Source organism: Watersipora subatra, chromosome 4 (assembly GCF_963576615.1).
Source record: "Watersipora subatra chromosome 4, tzWatSuba1.1, whole genome shotgun sequence".
In the NCBI taxonomy this organism is placed as follows: domain Eukaryota; kingdom Metazoa; phylum Bryozoa; class Gymnolaemata; order Cheilostomatida; family Watersiporidae; genus Watersipora; species Watersipora subatra.
This window is the reverse complement of record NC_088711.1, coordinates 38,610,039-38,631,065: the sequence shown is the minus strand read 5'-3', so window position 1 is coordinate 38,631,065 and position 21,027 is coordinate 38,610,039. Positions and strand designations below refer to the sequence as shown.

The window sequence follows — 21,027 nt, the reverse complement described above, 5'->3', positions numbered from 1 at the left end:
GCTTTGTAAAACCGATGAAAGAGTTTTAGTGACCACCAGCTTGTGTATGTCTGCAGTGATTCCTTGTAAGTCGACACCCTGCCGTATGCTCAGTTCTGAGCCTAGACATATCTTTGTGATGACAGGATGAGGTGGAAACATACCACCTCTATCTTTTACACTGATTAGTATCGCATCAGGGGATGATGCGTAAACCTGGACAGGAGGCTATAAAGCTGGTGCAGTCATTGCAGTTGAGTTTTAAGCTCTGTACCTCATAACCTGCTAAATAAATATCATATGCTAATATTATTATAAAAAGCATATGTATCAACCATAAAATAAATTTAACTACATATCGCTGATCTGCTGCAGTATTATTTCAAGCCACTCTGCTTTCTGTATATCTGCTTTATACACTAACAATAAGTGAAAGTAGCTAATACCAAAATACATTTATATACCCAAATTATGCACCACAATATGAGCAGCCATGCAGTTTAGCATATGCAGCGAGGCTGCAATGTGTGCCAGATATTTTGTTTTGTAGAAAACCTGGAAATATTGGTCATATTTACCTACCGATGCACTCCACTATGTTCGAGCCAGACCTTGACAGTTCGATTTCCAGCTGTTCGCTTGATTTCAAATCATCATGGAAGTCATTGTCACCTTCTACATGACTCTTTCTTGGTTTAGATGAGAGAAGTAGAGGCAGGAGCCATCTGTGTCATTAAAATCACGTTTTAATTGCATAACACAATTGCAAAGAATGTTATTTTTAATAAATTTCGGTAGGTCTCAGGATCTTTTCATGAGTGACATCGGAATACTGTGCCAAAACTTATCCAAAGTTTCCAAACCAGCCATTGTACTTACCACTTAGATTTAATAGCAATTAATTTTAAAAATATTATTAAATTCACATAAAAGCTTTGCATCCATAAAGCTGGTTGCCGTATGACATTAATTAATACTCAGCATTTAGGTGACTGAATGGCATGTGGTAGAGTCGCAAGTGGTGATAAGTGAGCATGCTAGTCACAGTAAATGTAATAAACATGGGCTAGTTAAGTTGAATCAAAAAGCACTAGAAACAGTATTGCTGTTTTTCTAGCAAAAAAGCCATTTTAAAGCTGATCCAAAAAATAGGTGCGAGCTTAGCAACAAGGGTAGTTACCATTTTTAGAACACATTCTCCTATTCTGTAATATATTTGATTGTTAATGTGTTTGCTTGCAGATTTCGATGCCATCTACCAAGTCCAGCATACTAATAAGTTAAGACGAAGAATCATAGACTTTTAAAATACTATACTTTTAAAATTATAAAATAAAACACATTTGTCTACCTTTGGGTTGTTATGTATAGAGTTCCATTATAACATGTTTTATAGAGAAAACAAATAAAGCAATTGAGGATTTCAGGCCTATGCCAACAATAATAAGTCTGACAAATATACTGATGCTCAGCAAACCAAGCCAATCAATGATTAACCAGATTTTTGAGAATACAATAGAAACACTCATGAAGAGATCTGCCATCTTACAATATTCAGTTATGAGATACACAGTTTTACAAGCAACTTGTGTGGAGTATAGTATGGAAGTTAGTGATGTACTTGCGGTTATTATACAATGTATATAGTTAAAATCAATACACTCAGATTTTCAACAGTTTTGCTGGAAACAATTTGCTGTTAGAAAGTTGCTGGCAGCAAAATCACAAACTACTATCTACAACCACCACAAACATGCTGCTTCAGTAATGAACTTGTCAATTGAATAGTTCACTGATGACATAGAAATTGTAATGACCCTCTGTTTAAAGGATTATTAACTATAAGTGCTGGATTGGTGGTTCAAGTAGTTGGTTTATGATTTGCGAATTTATAAAGGACTGTATTTTAGGTGTAGATTTAATGTCAAGAATTAGACTGGTTTGTTTTAGTTAAAAAACTTTAAAACAGAATATATTTATTAAAAATTCAAACTTTCAATTGCAAAAACATGAAATATATGAAGGCTAATCAAGTCAATGGCCGATGCTCATTGCGCAAGTCTAAAAATATAAAGAGTGATACAAGAGCAGAGTGATACGTAGAGCGTGAGTAAAATATGGAGTTCGAATTGTTTCTGATCTACACAGGCTTATATATGTTTGCCTAATCAGTCAGGCAATCGTCACATCCGTAGATCACAGACGATTGGGCGCTGCAAAGCTTCCTAGGCAGTAAGCGAGTAAGTACAAGGAAGCAGATAACATTTATGCTAAGCAGTAAAATAGCAGGTGCTAGGAAGTTGGAATAATAAATCTGCAAGTAGCCTGGGCATGGCTCTCGTGGGGATTGGGAGAGAGAGCCTGGGACACATCGCAACACGCGGGGAAGACAACTCTAAAAGCCGACTTCTGAAGTCGCTAATATCACAATGGTTATTTCCGAAAGAGTATCATGTGACGGTCTTATTTATGATCTCCGCGAGTATTATGTATTATTTTTAATCTGAATTGGCAGCAAACAAACGCTGGTTAGTAAGTATGAAATGTTGGTTGCATAATAAATCAATAACGACAGTTATATTATTTCATATGTTCAATTCATTATGTTTTGATTTAATTATAATAAAAAATTGAATCAATTGAATAAAAAAAATTCACAATAACAATACAAACATAGCAAACGAACAGCAATAGAACAACAAAAATGAATTGCACGCTGCTAGTAAAGAAAAGTTTATCTAGTAAAAAGTAATCTCAGTTTTATTTTACTCACGAGTATTATTATTCGCGACAGTTATTATGAACAACTCGGATCTACCACTGCAAAACGGTGCCATCTGAAAGCAAATACTCTTTCCGAAGCCAATAGGAAGAACTATAAATTGGTCAAAACCTGCGATAATATGTTGTAAAACTTGAGACTGTTTTGGTCTCAGTGTGACTATGCCTAGCTTTGATAGATGAATTTTGAATGGCTCCATTTTTATCAGTATAGGAAATGAAACTGCTAACGTGAAAACGCAAGAGAATAGTAGCCTATGGTTCCTATCGTTTTATTATCAAACGAGGTATTTCGTAACCACCCAGCCTATCAAAAAAATAGCGCTTTTTACTAGATCAAGTCACGTTACCGTGACAATAAGCTTTTAAACGCGCCACATCTAATACATCGGGAGATACGAATCTAACGACACGCTTCCATTAGTATCAGTCTGAGTGTCATATGTAACATATGTCGCTCGTTTTGCAGAAGTTATCTTACCTTTTTTTCGCTATGTGTCCCAGGCTCTCTCTCCATATCCACCACGAGAGCCATGCCCAGGCTAGCTAGCAAGAGTCCAGAAAGCTGTTTCCTAATCACATCAGAAATGGTTAAATAAAAGGGGATGAGTGGTTATGTAAGAGGTGTATAATACTCTTAAAGATGTAGTTGCGTCAAAAATGAAATTAGGACCCATAAAAGGCTAAAACATCAGCTACAATTTGATGCCATTTTTGTCTTTGTAGACCAACCCTGTCCAGAGATATATGCGTTTGAATGAGGCCCTCTTTTAAAAAGCTCACGTTCCAGCGGGTGCCAATTTCGTGACGTAACTAGTTTGTTTTCTGAAACGAAACCACGAGCGATAAATATGAGGTCGCTTCGTTAGCCAATCACGATCGCGAAGTTTTTATATAGACCGTAATAAATGTTATCACTCGTAAAACGCGTTGTCTGTGATCTCGAAGATTCTCATTGCTAGAGAATTCATGCTCATCGTTACTGATTCAACGCGTTTCAACAATTACTAAGTTATACATAGTTTTAAAATGGCTTCAAGTTCGAGCGACCGCTACTCAGAGTTATCTGAGCAACGTTTAGTAAAAGATTAGAGTAGACAGCCTATGGCCAAAGCTGACAGGTGTCAGCAGCGTTTTGCTGCAGAAGAAGACAGAATGGAGGTAAATTAACTTAGAGTCTTCTATACTTTAGTAAATGTAATATTTTTTAGTCATAAATACATATACTAATTAATAAAATGATAATTCTTTGCTATCTCCAATCATCGTTTCATAGCTTATCTGCCGTTTTACCTAGCTATAATATTTTTTTCGAATTTTCTTTGGTAAATTAGAGTCATGATTACAAATTATTTTCACACGTAGGAAGTGGGTAAAATCGATTGATCATTGCAAATCTTTAATTTCCAGAACCAAAGCTTCGAATCGTTGGCTTGGCGTACTTGTGCCTTTATTAAATGTTTATTCGTTTTTAAAATTACACTCGCAATTTATTTAACTCCCAATTTGGAAGCTGTCAATGGATACGCTTTAGAATGACATATCTATGAATGACATATTTATTGCATCTTCTTTGTTTACATTTACTTGTTTTACTGATTACAGAATGTTTATGTCGTCCCACCAGCCGAAGAAGCTCTGTCAGTGTGGAAACTGCTATAAAGGAGAAAGCAAGACTTGAATGCGTGCTGGAAGATGTTTTGTTTGAGTTTGTTGCAGTAGATGAATTTGTCTTATTGTATCAGCTAATACTATGTGAGTGGCCACGACTTGATGAAGATTTTTAATAAAAGCTTTATGCCGAGATGAAAATATTTTTGCTTGTAAAAATTATATAATAAAATAATATTGTTGAAGATAATGCAAAACATGATTTGCAGAATAATGTAGTGAATCGGATATGGTATATGGGTGTCCGCAGAACTGGAGAATGTGAGTTCAAATCTAGTTTGCAGCAGACTTCTCATCCTTAAAACTCTATCCCTGTCTATATTCTTTTCAAAGAGGTGGCTTGCTTATTTCAATTATTTAGCATTCGGTAAGAATACTAGTAAGAAACTAGTACGTAGGTAATAGGCGACATAATGTGGGCGGGGCTTATGGGAGGCTGTATATCGTTTATATGGGTAGCTGCAAAACTGTGCTGATACAAAGACCGCGTTCTGCATAAAGTGACTAGACAGCATTACCGTAGACCGGTAGAATTGGTAGTCGGGACCCAAATGTTTACACAACATTTGGAGAAAGTGAGTAGAACAAACTTTCAATTTTCGTTATTTGAGGCCTTTTAAACATTCATAATAATGCATCTGTAGCAGGATTTAAAATTTTATTCTAGCCAACACGAGCAAATACAAAATAAGATATATGCCAATAGAGCCGCGTAAGACTAGACTTGTATCGCAAATAGCCGATGTGAATACGAGAGATAGAGAGAGGTTGCCAAACGCGTGACATCATTTTTGGCGAGGCTGGGCACGTTTTTGTGGCCTGAGCGTTTTTACGGTGATCAGATTTTTTCGGTTTTAATCTTCAAATATCTTGGCAATGCGATCGCGTAACACAACAAACAACATATCAACTGATAGAGAAAAAAAATGCTTTCTTTTAAGATCAACTTAAATTTTGACGCAACTACATCTTTAAGACAGGATGCATAAATACTAATATAGAAGTTGAATAACATGATGAGTTCCTTTGTTTCACAATGACAAGTATTCATGGGGTGTGTAACTGAAGATTACAAATGCTGGTCGCTTCACAAAATGGCACCACAATGCACGATTATATTAGCTCAAAATTCAAAGGCAGACACTACCACTGAAGCTGCAATAAATTAGAACTGGAAACAATTGCCAAAAATGAGCTAAAGTCAGATATATGCTTCTACTGAGAATACCCTCTAGAGAAGAAAAAAAAACATCAGTTTCTATTAAGCCCCTACAACAAACTAATAAGCATTAAACCTGACACCACTGCCCTACTAGAGCAGATACACGATGTGACCAACCAACAATATTCGTTAAAATAGCTTTTGCATAACATAAGTTTCCTCCTAAAAGCAGAAAGCTAAATCTAACAGACTAAAGCTGCGGTCACAGCAGCCGATTTTGGGTCAATTCTCTGACCAATTTTTCTACTGACCGAGAATCGTATCGTGTGAACAGCGCAAACAAGCCTGATACCGATATAGTCCAAAGAGAAAATTTTTTTTCAAAGCCGATATTCTATTTGAGTAGCCAATGACATCTTTTTTACCGTGAGTCATAGTGTCATTAAAGCCTGGTTTCCATATGACAGCACAATGATCGTGCGCAGCCCAGTGATCGTGCACAATGCATTTTATAGGCCGCAATGCGGTGTTTCCATCTCGCGCGTAGGCACCACGCTTGCATTGGACAGAGTGGATAATTTCCTTACTTTTTCGTAGGAGAGACAGATTTTTTCGGAAAACAGCCCTCCGTTTGAATTATGGGATGGGTTGACAAGGTCTAGCGGTGTATTGTGGGATACATAATCGTGCGCACCCATCGCAAGGACCCATTCTGTTGGATCCTTGCGATTAGCGTACGCACGTCGCGCTATCATCGTGTGTTGAAGTTTCCATATCACAGCTGGCCTACGCACGCAGGACGTCGCGGCCTTGTGCTGTCATATGGAAATCAGGCTTTAATATGAACACCATATTTGTCTTCACACCTGTGTATGCTATTGTCATAGCTTCACTCATGAGTAACAGCAACCCGGAAAACTGCTGTTATTATAATAGTTGAAGCACATTATGTTAGCAAAAGATCGTCCTCCTTATGGTTATCCATTATTAGCGATGAGCAGTGCAAAATAATCAGGCAGCTTGCTAAAAAAGTTCACTAAAAACATTGTAGGAAACAGTCAGCAAAATTCAAGGAGTGACTCACTAAAATATATCAGCTAAAGTTATCTGACCCTGCAAATAAAAAACGGACAAAATCACCCACTCCCAGATCGAACTTGGCCTCTGCACAATGGCTGATCTGAACGCAGCTTAATACTAAAGCCTGGTTCACATATCGATTTCGAAACTCTGGCGGTAACTTGCGCAGCAAAACGCTTGCGGCACTAGGCTCGGTGGCATATGTTCACATATAAGCTACATCGCTAAACATAATCGAAGAATCACATAAAATGTTCGCTCGCCATGCCGTTTCTATAATGGTGACCTTCACCTGTACGAGCATTACATGAAGGTTTTGCCTGCGACATTTTGCGACATTTGAACAGCCCTAAACTATTGCGAGGCCGTCTGCAACTATCAGGGGTCCTTGGCTGTACCCGGCGCATAGGTTCCCATTTCACCGCTAATAGCATGCGGTGCTGTCGCCAGTACTTTGCGACGTGTATGGGAATGGGTGAGTGACCAGAGCACACATACACACACACAAACAAACTGCTTATGAATCATTCAATAAACTAGTGGACAACCAAAGCGACACAAATGATTGTCCATCCTGGTTAGGTTATTAAACTATTGAGGCACTCTGCTTGCGCAAACTCTAGTGCGTTCTATACAAGAGGTCAGAGGCTTTTCTGCTCCTTCCAACCTCGGACAAACAGCACAAATAAGCCTAATTGCCAAAGAAATAAGTATAACATCATAATTCATGTAGTAATTGGACAAGCACTGATCATTCTTAGTACCAAAGATGGCTGTGATTCTTTGTAAAGTGCTTAACCTCATCCTATTCTGATATTCAATATTCTAGAGCACTTGCACTATTTAATTGAAAAAATAAAATAAAAATCATGACTAGGCTGAATTATTAATAACAGTGACTATATACATGTAGAAACGTGTGTATACAAAGGTTACTGCTGCAGCAGAAGCTACTTTGAAAAACTATTGAAAAGGTTTTTATGGACGATACCAGTACAAATGTATAGCAATGAAGCACACCACGGTACTTTGTAGATTTAGCGATTGCTTTATAAAAAACCGAAAATAGGAATGTAGCAGGACATCTGAAATTGAAACGTCACATTAAAAGAGAGGTAATGGATTTTAAAATGACTTTATAAAAATGAAACAAATGGTAATATTAGTTAATAGTAAAAATTACATATACATTTAGTTAGTAACCTACAATCGCAATACGGATACCGAAAAAAAGATGGCCGAAAATCACAATCTTGTGGTTAGTTATGCGTGTTTGCAAACTTGCGATTACAATCTTCGCAAGTTTAAATCCTCTGCGAAGCGAATTTTTTATTACTAAAACTATCCGTATACAACTGGACCGACCGACTAACGCTCACATTTATATATAGATTGAATGTCATCCGCTGCTAACAGTATTGCATTGTAACATATTGCCACAATTTATTTTACCATTGCTTTAACTTATTGAATAACTATATTAATTACACTAACTATCATGGTTGTTTTACTTTAATTTTGGTCAGCTGCCAATGACATCTTCGATAACAGAATGACTTTGGAGAGACCTCTGCAAAAGGCTATGTAATATTGTATAGCCCTTCGGACCTCTATAGAACCTCTCAGCTATGTATGCATGTATGGACCACGTGATGTAATGGAAGGTGCACCAGTAATAGATTCGCTTACTTGAAACACAGCCTTTTAGTAATGTTGCAAAGGTGACACGCTAAAGCTGTGGTCACGCAATGACCGAACTGACTTAGGTTTGGAGGTTAGTTTACTTTGGGTCGGCTAAGCCACATGTCACATGGCATCCGAAGTCAGTTCGCCTCCTAGATACCATACGCATGGAGACAGGACACTGTTTCATTGGTAGTTTTTATGTATTTAAACTAAATATTTCTATTGTAAACAAAAAACTTTGAGGAACAATTATTAATTATTATTACACAGCAGACTTATCAGAAGATCGTTCACCTGCTCAGAATAAATCACTCGATAGAAAAATTTTGCCAAACCTTCCATCAACAAAATTATACCTTTTGTTAATATATGAATGTTTTTCTATGCTGAGTACATAACAAACAAAAACAGTCTTCATCATAGTACTGTGGTTTTACATAAATAAAACAGGCAACGATTATTCATCAGGATGAGTATGACACATTACTTATATTCTACAGGAAATAAAACCACAACCATTTTTTAACATTTATGCAAAACTCAAGCACAACATCTTACATTCATGCAACACAATCACAAGTCCGGGAGAGCCTGGTCATAAATTGTTTGATGTTGTTTATTTAACCAAATAAAAAGATCGTCCCATTTCTATTTATCTTTGCTCACACGCACGTAAATAGAAATGTGACGAGTGCTCGGTAGAATTTTAACCAGCCAATAAACGCAAGGGTTCGACCACAAAATTTTGAGCAGGATCGAAATGGTTCGTTTCAGCCAGAAATGTCTTCGGCTGAACAGTTTACAACTGACAGCGACGTTGTTTTGTGTCGTTTATTTCATTTCGGCTCTCACGTGACCACTGACCACCCTTAAAGAGTATTGATGAGTAAGAAATTTGTAAGCTGCGAGTCTAAGATACACCGGTAACTGCTCAGTTGAGCGATAATCCCATTGAAATACAATTCTTGGATAATACTGTGATAGTGTGGCATCATGTGGATCGATCACCCATAGACTCCCCTTCAATCTATTACATGTGTGTTTCTATTAATAAGACAAAACTGTCACCATAGAGCTATAAGCTGGGCTGACTAATACTTTTTAACGAATGCCATAGCTGTTTAGTAGTTAAAAGTTACCGGAGAAGTGGAATTGTCTGCTCCAAGGAGAGATAGCTTTATTGTTGCAACAGTATGTGTAGACGTGAACAGAGCCGTATAGCACACATGTGAGCTCTACGACCCTGAGAGTGAATTTTAAAAAGCTGAAGTTTTTGTTGTTGATGAAAAGCAGCTTAGCCTCCAAAGCTTTAGTTTTAGTCTTAAAGGTTGACTTGCGACAAAATTCACATTACAGTTATTTAGTATCAAAAGATTCACCATGTCTTACATTGTTGTGTTGTAGGTGCCAAATATGTGGAAATGTGATTACAAGCTCTTGAAAGCTCAAAAACAAAAAGCCGCCGTAAATTGGAATCTGTTTATTTCTCTGACGTAGTTCTGACAGTTTGGTTATTGTCTTGTTACATGATGTTCTCATGTGAATTGAAAGGCCGATAAAAAGCTCCATATAAAACTTATCGTAGCACTAGTTTATGACAAACACTTCGGGTTTTACCGAAGACCCCATATCAAATATAGATGCGCGCTACTTTCAATTTTGTTTTGGCTTGATCTAATCGTCACGTCGTAATCTGATCATGTGACCCAATACTTCGCAAATAATTTTTGCAGCAATTTTCGAATATCACATGTGACCAACAGGCTCGTCATGATTATCAGACAATGATATGTACGCCTTCGAACTAAGGATAGAAAGTTTAACGACTTTTTACGGTAAGTTATAATATATCAGAGCTAAAAGTGACTGCATTACAATGACGATAAAATAGACGCGTAAGAACAATAGACCTGGTTTTATTGAATGTGTGAAATATATTTGTGAAAATATTTCGACGAATGCGGTTGCATGAAAGTGTAAACAGAAACCATCCTGTAACAACTACGTCCCATTTGAGCCGCTTTGGAAAGAGAATTCAGACTACGGCGGTCTCATGTGGCTGCAATTAACTGTTGGTTTTTTTAGCTTTTAAAAGCTTTTAATCACATTCCCATATAATTTGCACCTACAACACAACAGAATAAGACATGGTGCATCTTTTGATATCAAATAACTGTAATGTGAATTTTGTTGAAAGTCAACCTTTAACAATAGGTCATATATAACAATCTTATTTTTTGTTCATGAAATGATGAGAACACCTATTGTAGGTTTTCGTAAACAGTGTTAAATAATACAGTGTGATATTCACTGTTCTTTTGAAACCTTTGGCTCAGTTTTTGTCGTTGCTTGTCACAGTAGATATTACAAATAATTAACAAAACAATCAAGTGTTCAGTTATTGTTATTAGCTTGCTTATATGACATTGTCAATTTACTAAACAAATCTTCCTTTTGCAATTAGAAAAATAGTTTGCGCCCATCTGGGGCATTGGTCAGTAATGACACAAGAAACAACCATCGTAACCGAGACTGTCAACTTGCAGAAAATTCTCACATAGATGATTTATACAGCTTAAAGGCAATTACGCGGCTATATCAAACAGTCAGTTCACATACCCGTTGAAATGATTGTTGTATTGTCAGATTTGCTCTTTACAAAATAAGAAAAAGGGGGATGCACCTTCAAAAAAATTTCCAAACCTTTATGCAATCTTGTTGTTGAATTTAACTCGAAGAGAGATTATCTCATTTATATCAAATTGTAAAAATCACAATTAGATAAATTACAGAATTTAAAAATTACAGTTACTACATGGTCATGTCATAATAATTAGTCTACATGTATTTGCTAGAATAGACCATGGATCCGCATAAAGTTACTTCCACTTGGCAATGCTTAAATAATTTTGGCAAAGATAAATTTTCTTAGAATTGTGTAACATATTAGCAGACAAATCACTGAAAATTATGTTTATTTGCAAGGAATGTTAGAAGTGAAAAGGTTGCTTTGCTTGTTGTCTGATGGATTATTTTTGGACTCAACAAAGTTTCATGCTGTAAATAAAAAATGATTATTGAGTCTTGACTGACAACTTGCAACTTCGTTTTTCTTTTCAGTCAGTACAATAAATAGTTGTGTAACATAAACATGATGTACTGCTCACAAAAGAATCACCTCAAAATCTCTTTCTCATAAAAGAGTCTTCAACTTATTCACTACGTAATTCATTTTAGGTTGAACATAATTAATTTGTATCAACAAAAGCCATTCAAACAGCTGCTCACAAAATGGGTCAGGCCAAACAAGGCAAGTCTTCGTCGGATGCGATGAAATTCGTATGCTCTCTACGAGCGCGTTTCAGAGCTTGTGTGCTTATAGACGTTGGGAATCATCCGCAATTAACGTTTCACATGAAATGAATACAAATGCTATATATATATAATACTTATAAGAATCCTTTACTGTCAGTTTCACATGAGCACACACTACAATAGTCTCCATACTAAGCATTTGAACCAAGAAAATTTGAATCCATTCACTTGTAGCTACAAAAAGAGAACCAAACCACATAATATAAAAAAGCTCCAATGAGGGGCTTCCGTCTGATTTAAATTGTCTGTAAGCCCCACAGAGGGGCTTATACTAGTGCATGAGTTAAATCGGTCACCACAAGGCAAATATGGTATTCATTATTCGATATCAAGTTGATTTCAACCCTTCGGGCACCATTTTCGCAGGTCTGCGAGTGTGCAGTGGCTTTGTGTAAGGCAGTTTTGTAACTGATCAACAATTTGAGGTTTCTTACCAAATAGCGTCAAATCACGTCCATTAGTAGTGAATAAATCACTCGGCGATATTTATTCAGAACTCTTTTAGCAGTTTTAACACAACATCATGAGTATAGGCAGCGGTAATCACATCGGTAGTTTCAGAAAAAATCACCAACTTGTCGGAATCTCCTTGTCGGTATTCGGCGTTAAGTATGACTCGCTTGGTCTTCCATAACCGTGGTTTTACGACGTTTTGTCAGTTTACGTCTATTAAATCTTTACAAAGAGATTAAACGCGTTTTTGTATTACTGTATAATGAACCAAAATATCAACCGAGATTGTTTGTGGGCATATACATAGAATTTACTTATAACTTTTTGGAATTTATGAAGTTCGATGCGTGGGAAAGCTAAAAATCCGCATCGTACTCCTTCGAAAGATTTCGAAGGTATGCATTTACATCGTATTATGCCTGAAAATATCGGACAAGGCAAAACTAGGAGGAGGAAATATCCGCCATATGATTTATTTTTCCGGTTGTTGTAGTTTAATTAATGATTTAACGATGCTTAACTCATCTGCAATACTTGCAATAAAATTAACAATATAGTAATAAATGATATTGACGCTCTTTGCGATCGTTATTGCTGGTGAGTAAAGTTTTTTGCATTGGTACAAATTCAAGTTTTTCTCCGTAAATAAAACCGAGTGTTAAAGACTGTGTTTCTAAATAATTGCACTCCATGGTGGTAAACTGCAGTGGATTATCGTTCTTGGATGCGTTTGACGTTGGAAAACAGCTTGAAAAGCATCAGCTTGCAAGTTTGAACGCCATTTCCTAAACTTAATTTGAAGAATTCTTTCTTTGCCATTATTTTTGTCTCCAAAATTGTCTCCATAAAGATGAAGATCTATACGCATATATCAAATGAGTAAAGACATGTTTGTTAGTCACTGAGCTACTAAACTTGTTATTCAGTTGGAAAATGTTGAGCAATATTAGTAGTGACCAACCAGCAGTTTTTAGTGGCCAGATTTAGGGTTTGCAACTACAACTACAACTATCGGTTCAATCTCAGTCCAAGTCCATAACCATTAGATTCTTACCATATAGATAGTTTATCGATTTGTTGTTTGCAAGATCTCTAATGTGGTTTGTTTGCGATTTTTTAGAATGAATCTCACAAGATCTGGCCATTATCCTTGCAACTAATCGTCTAATCGTTATCTAGTCAATCACCACTACTATGGTCAATTTGCCAACCATACACCGGTTCGGCTCAACAGTAAATTCTCCATAACCAATTGAATCGGTATCAATAAATGTGGGACAGGTGAGATCTAGACATATTTCTTGCATTTTTCCATCACTATTGCAAATTTTCCATGTCTGTGTTTTTATTATACATGTTGTAGGCTTACTAATATGTTATCAATATGCTTTAATTCAGCTACATGGAAAGTTTGTTTATTTGTGCCCTAAGCCCTTAACGTCGTGACAACCATATCAAATTCGATAAACATACCATATAATATTCAGTACATAAGACCAGTCCTTCTACTGCAATGTCGCCTCGCGCACTGACCAGTGTGTATTTATGCTACACCTACAAGCTTCCAGCTCGCTGCGCTTGAAGATGTTACCATAGAGCATTGGTGTTTGAATCCCAACAGTGACTTCGTTTCTTTCATGAATTTAAATAGTATTGCTGCGGTGTCTGCACAAAAATATGACAGTAATGTAATTCATGGCACGATTTCTAGTAAAATTCAACTTCAAAAACCGTTGCAAATCAAAATTACATGATATCACATATAGGAATTTATTTATAAAATAGTGAAATACCAGTAATCCTACTCAATGTGAGCTGATTGGAACACCAGGTCCCCATTATTCACCATTCGAAATGTCATCACTAGGATTCTCTTCTGGAATTACGTGATATGTTTTGAATTGGATGTTGGTTTTTGTAGTATCTGCCTACAAGGCCACACTTCAGTATTCCATTTGACACATCCACTATTGGGCATTCACACCTTTTTCTTGTACATGAATCACGATTTCTGACAGAAATCTGTCTTGCGGCATTGCTACTCTGTTGAATACCTATTATCCGAGGTAGCGGTTTTGTTCTTGTATTGAGGAGAACCAGTACGTTGGTTAAGGGCTTGTTTTTTGTTCTCTGTGATCTTCACTATAACATGCTACTCTCAGGCTTTTGTTGATTGTAGTATTCCCGACGGCGCCAAAAAAGGCGTCCTTACTGATGGTGTTTTGAATGCCATTTCTTCAGCTACGCATTGCCCGCCTCTGATCCCGATTGAACTATTAGCGAATAAAAGATTTGGGCCATGGAAGAGGTCACGGTATGTACATGTCAAAACCAGGATTTTCGAACCAAACTTCAGATCTCGACTTGTACTCTTGAATTTACGATAGATCTATAGTTACTCTCCCTTTAACTGTGATTTTTGTTATTGAAAGTTGGAAAAATTAGTTTCAAATTTAGAAATGCTGTAGTACAAAACGTAGATTTTTTTGGCAGATTGGAAGCACATTTCAACACTAACTACCTAGCACATCAGAATTTTAAGCAGAGAAAATATGGAAATCTAAGAGTTGTGTGCACGTGTACATAATTAAGAAAGCAACTCTTGAAAGTTTGCATTGTGTTAGATTATGTATAACTTGTGATAAGCATGTTATTTTGAGAATCGTGCTGCCTTTTACCAAAATGTCAACTTAGAGCTAGTAGTGCGATGTAATTTCTTTTTCTCTTTTTATGACATGATTTTCAGCTATTTGATTGTGATATAAGATAGGTATGATTGAAGAATTTGACAATATGTAAGAGGCAACAATAGCTGATTGACTATGTATTTTTAAAAGAGTGTACGCGCTAATTCAAACAAGCTTATAAAGGAAATTGAAAAGGCAGGCTGCTCGCATACTTCTAGATCAACTAAAACTTACAAAATCTTATCGTTTAATTTTTCATTAAATATCTGCACGGCGTTTCTTAAAGCTTTGGAACAATCTGCAATAGCATTAGCAGTGCTTCTCATTTACCTGCGTATATAGCTGTTTGCACATATAGCGTCTCATCAGAAAGGTTAACCTCCAAGTAAATAACTCGACTAATGCGGAGTTGTTAGCTTACAGTTTGTTATTATTTTTTAATGGATATGTCCAAGTTTGTGTTTTTTGCTACATGAGATTTACTAATTAATTTACCGCATTGCTATTCTACAACAACTCTTTTTAAATTTCAAATTATTAAAATGATAATTCAGCATAAGAACAATGCGACTAGGACATTAGTTGCTTCTGAAGAAACTTACTATTAGCGCAACCCTAAATATGATATGCTTGTGCATTTTTCATAATATGCCAATATGAAGTTGCAGCCTTATAGGAAGCTCAGTTATGAAGCCATTAAATAAAAAGCTGATTAGGATGATTTTGAAAATATGGTGGTTGTGCACTCTTGTATCCACCTGTGCCTATTATGAGGAATCGCGATTCCAAAAACTTGAATGAGTGGACAATATTACATTATTATAGAGTGCCCACAAATAGTGAAAAGAAAAGTATTGCTGGTACTATTTCATGTATCTAGCAAGTGACACTGTGATGTGGCAGATCAACCTCGATGTTCATAATTACTTTGTTAACAGGTTGTTGCCATATTTAGTTTATACTCATATTTGCTTTGTTTGTATTTTGTACTTTTTAGCAGTTCTCATCTGCTAATATAAATGCTTCTTCACATTTCAGGGCTTAAAGGATTGTACTGTAATCTGAATTGTTGGATGAAAGAACAGCCTTCGCCACCACAATCCAAGGACGGACGAGCTGGAAAAACTTTAGTCTAATGTGGTAAAGCATTTGGTGGACTGTAGCATTATTCACAAATATGATCATAGCTTTGCTTGTTTGTCTCTGTGTATCATTGATATATAATTTATTCTGGTGTAAAGGTTGTGGTATTTTTCTGCCATGTTTTGATGATGACAATATATATAGAGTTTAGTCATTTTATAGCTATATTTTTATTGTGTTTCATATTATTTTTTGTTATTATATCATGCAACTGTTTGTACCAAAATATACAGCTTCGGAACCATGCCCTAACTATTGAGATGCTCACAAAGATTATTTTAAGAATAATCTAGTAAAAGTCTTTGTATATATCTAAGGTGCAATATTTGTTGAATGTCCGTCAGCCTTGAGAAGAGATGTTGTGTGAAGGTCAAGCATGGCACATTATAGAAAAATTAGGTTGCTTCGGAGACGTAATGTTGGCGGAATGTTGTATAGCTTAAGGAAAGAATATTGTCGACGGTTATGCTCGGTACATTATAGTAACATTGTACGCAATTCATTAGAGGAACATTCTGTGAAACATCAAAATGTTAGAAATTGTCTACACAGTTACATCCCACTAATGTTCTGCACGAAAACGTTCCTGGGATGTTGGCTAATATCTTTGAGGCAACATCATGAAAGGCATGCTTGTGGAATGTTCTGTAACATTCTCCCCATGTCGCAGGAATTTTGCACCAGATCATCTGCTGAATGTTCCATAATGGTGAAATGCCATACTGTTCCGAATATATTAGAAGACAATATTATGTGAATGCTTATACCCAGACATTTCAAAGTAGCAATCCTGTAACATTGCTGGGACATTCGATAACAATGTTTTGTAACAACGTTATAATAACGTTAGCAAACCTTTTCCTCGTTCTAACGTTCTAGCTAGAATGGTACAAAAACGCATGATTCATCTTTTGGAAGTTGTCCCCCTTTCATAACAAAAAATTATTTAAAATGTAACAAATTAAAAATGTTATAGATTTTTTATTACAGATATAAAAACAAACAAAATAATGAAAAAAATTAATAATAAATTTGAATGATTTATGTAAATGAAATGAAAATTCACTACAAATTTCAATTTTCGCACTTCATTAGACATATCGCAAAAATGACTAGGGTCCATTAGCTCTGTCTATCCGTTAAACGGGTCAAAGTGAAACGCAACAGTGGGAACTCATCGCAACTGACCAAGTCGCCACATATACGTGTTGTGTCAGATGGTTGGTTGATTGTGGTGATGGATGGATGGTTAGTCTATCTACCGATTGACTAACGCTCCGTGTCGTCTAACAAGCCGACGCGTATGTAAATCATTTCGTTAGTAGAGCGAAGCCATTGCTCATTAACTTGTTTGCCCTTATAATTATATTTCGTTTTAGCTCAACGAGATTACCGCGGCATGGAAAGCGATTCTCAGTAGCTTGGAATATTGTACAATAAAGATGGAAATCCCTACGCATCAATGTCCTGCCAATGTTCTATGCGTAACCTTCCTGGGATGTTAGCTAATAGCCTTGAGACAATATTATGTAAGAAATGTTCGTGGAATATTACGCAATGTTCTCCCAATATTGTGGGAATGTTATGCAGGATCATTTGCTAACATTCCAGCAACGTAATTCCCACATCGTTGCTGGGACGTTGTGGGAAATACGTCCCAGCAACGTATTTCCCGCAACGTTGTAGGGACATTATGGGAAATATGTTCCAGCAAAGTAATTCCCACAACATTGATGGAACGTTCTGAGAGTTACGTTCCAGCAATGTTTTTCCCACAACGTTGCTGGAACGTTGAAAATGTGTCTACAAATAATCTTGTGACAACGTTACGATGTAACGTTTCTGGGACTTTTCGGAACCTCCCTGGAACGTTCTGGGAACGTAAAATTGTTAGTTGGGAAGCTAATCGACTGCCATCAACTGAAAGTATTGACATTGTATGGTGATAGAGTGATTCATTGACACCACAGTCCACAAACAGCCCTTGCATGTAATATTAGATTTCAATACATATCAATCAAATACAAAGACTAGCTTGAAGCCAAGATGTCCACTAGTTGGTGGACATCTTTGCTTGATGTAAGCAAGCAAAAAGTTTGAAAATTAAAATGGCAAATGCTGTTATATGTTAAATAAAAATAAATTATACTAAATTATAATTATTTAAAAATAAAAGACTTTTTTATTACTTTATTTATTAAATCATTTTTTTATTGTAATCGTAGCTAAACAGATTATATTTAGCCATTACTTGCTAATTATTTCACATTTAAACACATTTGCAGTTTCATTTTGTTTCCTAATTCATTTCAACGAAAAACTTCTTTCATGATATGAAATTTTAAAGTTGTAGTTGTTAGAAAAAGCTTGAAAACATTTACAGTTGTTTTTGTTTTCTCTCTTTTCTTCATTTATTTCAATTACACAAAACATTTCTCATAATATGTAGTTTGAAAGTTAAAGTGGCAAATGTTGTTATATGTTAAATAAAAACAAATTATACTTAATTATACTAAATTATAATTATATGAAAATAAAATAGTCTTTTTTATTACCTTATTTATTAAATAATTTTTCATTGTAATCATAGCTAAACAGATTATATTTAGCCATTACTTGCTAATTATTTTACATTTAAACACATTTACAGTTTTATTTTTCTTCCTAATTTACATGTATTTCAACAAAACACTTCTTTCATGATATTAAATTTAAAAGTTGTAGTTGTTTGAAAAAGCTTGAAAATCTTTACAGTTGTTTTCTTTTTCCTCTTAATTCATTTAAACTGCTTAAAAATATTTTCTCATGATATGAAGTTTAAAAGTTAGAATGGTAAATAAATGTTATATAAAAACAAATTTTCTTTCCAAAGACTTTTTTATAACTCCATAGCATTTCCATAATTTATTTTTATATTATTTCCATTTTCATACCATTTCCATATTTCTAAAATAAAATTTCCATATCCATTTCCCTAAAATTATGGAAATATTTATGTTTATGGAAATGGATATGGAAAAGTAAACATTTCCATACTATGTTTAGCAATCCCTGGTAGGTATTGAATTGCTTTAAATAATAAGCATATATTAGAGTAATAAACTATAATCATCATTTCTTTAATATGAACATTAATTACTATCTCAACTGGAAATGCATGATCCTTGTTTAACCCTTTTCATGGCTGATGTTATTGATCTAGTCAATCACTATGACCGACTAGCACAAAAAAGGGGCGTGGCCTAAACGCTCCTTGTTGGCACCGGAAACCCTCGTGTAGTTATCACTCTAGGGGGAGATAACTCTATGGCTGGCAGTCTCTTTGCATGTTGCTCATTTTAATGTGCCCGCATTGATCACATGTACTCATATATATTTGTAAAATGTATATACATCTTGTTGTTTGCAATCAGTCGCTTTACTCTTGTGGAACAAGAAAGGGAGGCATACAGATACTGAGCCTTCCTTTAAACACAACAGTGATAATACTTCCGCCACTCATAAATACAAACTCATTATTGAAATGGTGTGTTTGCTAGTTGTGTTTAAAAGTTACATTAGTTGTGTACTGATAGAGTAAGCAGGTAGAGTTTTGTGATAGCAAAGAAACATCACTTGATTAGCCCTAGAAATATCTAAGCAGAAACTTACTAAGTTATACTTATATGAAAGTGATTCAACCGTCTAGTTGAGTGCTTTTGATCAGTGTAACAAACTTGAGAGCTTAAAATCAAATTAACTGTTGAACTAAAACAGAAAAGATAATTTAGCAACATTTGAATTAAAACTTGATGCTTCCTCAGATAAGATAGAAACAAATATTTCAATGTTCAAATAATTTATATTTAAATTAAACAAAAACTTAACAAATATGTTATGAAATATTGTCGTTTATGCTTCATTAACCACAATAAAACCAGATACAGCAAAATAGCATTAACTTATCAAGCTCAACAGCAAGCAGTCAGCAACTCTCCAGTGAGACTATCATCACGAGCAAGTGGACACTTGTGGAGCAAGTTTATTATCTGTATGTCTAGTCTGTAACAAAATGTATATAGTTATGGTTAGCATCATTTCTCACTGACTTAGTGCTCAAGTGAAGCTAAAATGATAGCAAACTGCAATACTGAGAACAAATAGCTAATTTTATGTAATATCATCTATTGTACGCTAGCTTGTTATAATGCATGTGTTTAAATGTATTCTTACATCTTAAACACATTTAATTTGTTTAAGAGATAATATCCTTAATTTTTGTCACTTTTAACATATTTAGATGCATTAATACCTCAGCTTAAAATCACTTTTATGTACCAATCTTTATATACACATGTGAGTGTCTATTTGTCTAGTTATTGCAATAAGTTTTTAGTAACAAAAATTCTGCAAAAAAACGTAACAAAAATTATATATTAAAATTATTATATATTATTTGTTTTGAATTATAAAAATATTATAATTTAACACACATTTATTCATTTAACTCTTTTGAGTAGATACAACATGTTCATCAATATTTAAACGAAGAGTCATCTGTTTGTTCTATACATGGATCCCTACATGTTTCATTATAAGTATTTAAAACCAATATATATATATAAACCAATATAATAAAATTATAAGTATTTAAAACCAATATATATATATAAACCAATATAATAAAATTATAAGTATTTAAAACCAATATATATATATAAACCAATATAATAAAATTATAAGTATTTAAAACCAATATATATATAAACCAATATAATAAAATTATAAGTATTTAAAACCAATATATATATAAACCAATATAATAAAATTATAAGTATTTAAAACCAATATATATATATAAACCAATATAATAAAATTATAAGTATTTAAAACCAAATCTCAAATATCGTTCACATCTAACTTTTAAAAGTAAAATAATTTAATAATCATTGTTTGGATGAAAAAAAACTTTTTACTTACAATATCTTCCATATCCACCATAACCACGTCCATATCCACCATATCCTCTTC

General features: G+C 34.9%; 2 long non-coding RNA genes across 3 annotated transcripts; one reads left to right on the top strand and one right to left on the bottom strand.

Annotated features, from left to right (window-relative positions):
• Nucleotides 1-646: 646 nt before the first annotated feature.
• On the bottom strand, nt 647-12,317 carry LOC137394823 (uncharacterized). Its single transcript, XR_010978382.1, has 3 exons — nt 12,169-12,317; nt 3,242-3,332; nt 647-704 (listed from the first exon to the last, which is right to left on the bottom strand). It is a non-coding gene; the product is annotated as an uncharacterized lncRNA (long non-coding RNA).
• A 345-nt stretch (nt 12,318-12,662) lies between these two features.
• On the top strand, nt 12,663-16,263 carry LOC137393525 (uncharacterized). 2 transcript variants are annotated; one of them, XR_010978303.1, is made up of 4 exons: nt 12,663-12,784; nt 13,308-13,468; nt 14,367-14,501; nt 15,913-16,263. It is a non-coding gene; the product is annotated as an uncharacterized lncRNA (long non-coding RNA). The 2 variants fall into 2 exon arrangements; XR_010978302.1 differs by lacking the exon at nt 12,663-12,784 and having other exon boundaries at nt 12,875-13,468.
• Nucleotides 16,264-21,027: the final 4,764 nt, after the last annotated feature.